This window comes from Galeopterus variegatus, unplaced genomic scaffold, assembly GCF_000696425.1.
Source record: "Galeopterus variegatus unplaced genomic scaffold, G_variegatus-3.0.2 Scaffold14100, whole genome shotgun sequence".
Classification (NCBI taxonomy): Eukaryota; Metazoa; Chordata; class Mammalia; order Dermoptera; family Cynocephalidae; genus Galeopterus; species Galeopterus variegatus.
In genome coordinates, this window is record NW_007740211.1 from 17870 (window position 1) to 19416 (window position 1547).

Sequence of the window (1547 nt, forward strand, 5' to 3'; positions counted from 1 at the left end):
TTTTTTTTTTTTTTTTTTTTTGTGACCGGTAAGGGGAACGCAACCCTTGGCTTGGTGTCGCCCGTACCACGCCGAGCGCACCAGCCATCCCTATATAGGATCCGAACCCACGGTGGGAGCACCCCTGCATTCCCAGCACTGCACTCTCCCAAGTGAGGCACGGGGTGGGCCCCTCATCTTTCAATAGAATGTAGTCAGCTGCAGCAAAGAAGGGTTTCTAATCATATAGTGTCCTGAGAATTAATAGTTTATACTGTACATATGTTCAAATCATTTTTTTTTTTTTTTTTTTTTTTTTTCTTTTCTTTTCTTTTCTTTTTTGTGTGTGTGTGACCAGTAAGGGGATCGGAACCCTTGGCTTGGTGTCGCCCACACCACGCTCAGTCAGTGAGCGCACAGGCCATTCCTATATAGGATCTGAACCCGCGGCCTCGGTGCTCCCAGTGCCGCACTCTCCTGAGTGAGCCACGGGTTCGGCCCCCAGATNAGTGGTCACACAGAAGCATGGATTTGTTAAGCATTTTCTCTTTCAGATGAATATCTGGTCCAGTGAAGAATTCTAAGATACCAGTGGGCAAAAGCAAATTCAAAAAAATTAAACCAAAACAAAGCACAAAGTAATTTAGAAATAAGTTACATTCTCTACCTAAACTTGAAAGGAAAAGCAGACTGTATCTGCTTTAATAGTTTTACTGCTTAGGAAAGAAGAGAAAGCAGAGTAGTATAAATGTCTTTCATGGGGCTGTGGACATTTATAATAATTTACCCTAAATTCTAGGATTTAAAAATGATGAAAGCTGTGCCCTCATCTTTCTTTTTTTTTTTTTTNCACCTGATTTTAACTATGAAAAAGAACTTATAGCATATTATTCAGTACATAGCAGGTTTAGCTGATATTTTATTTAACATCCTTTACAAGACTGCAAGTTAAGGATTATTTTTAATGTTTTGATCATTTTAATTTTAATTTTTCTGATTACTTTTTATTGAAATGTATTGATTATACACATTTATGGGATACAGAGTTATATTTCAGTACATGTATACATAGCATAATGATCAAATCAGTGTAATTAGCATATCCATTATTACAAAGCTTAGTCATTTCTTTGTAATGTGAATATTTTATCTTCTCTGTACTAGCCATTTGATAACATACACTAAATTATTGCTGATTATAAATGTCTAACTGGACTGTACAACAGCAGAGCTTATTTATCCTATCTAGCTGTACTTTGGGGTCCATTATTCATTCCATCCTATCTAGCTGTACTTTGGGGTCCATTATTCATTCCCTCACTTTTTCCCTTCCTGCTGCTCTTTCCCACCTCTAGTAACCTCGGTTCTTCTCTCCCTTTCTAAAAGTTCAACTTATTTATTTATATTTGGTCCCCCACATGAGTGAGAATATGCAGTATTTCTCCTTTTGTGCCTGTAATTTCACTTAACATAATTTTCTACAAGCTCATCCGCGCTGCTGTGAATGGCAGAGTTTTATTCTTTTTAATGGCTAAGTAGTATTCCATTGTGTATAAATACCACATTTT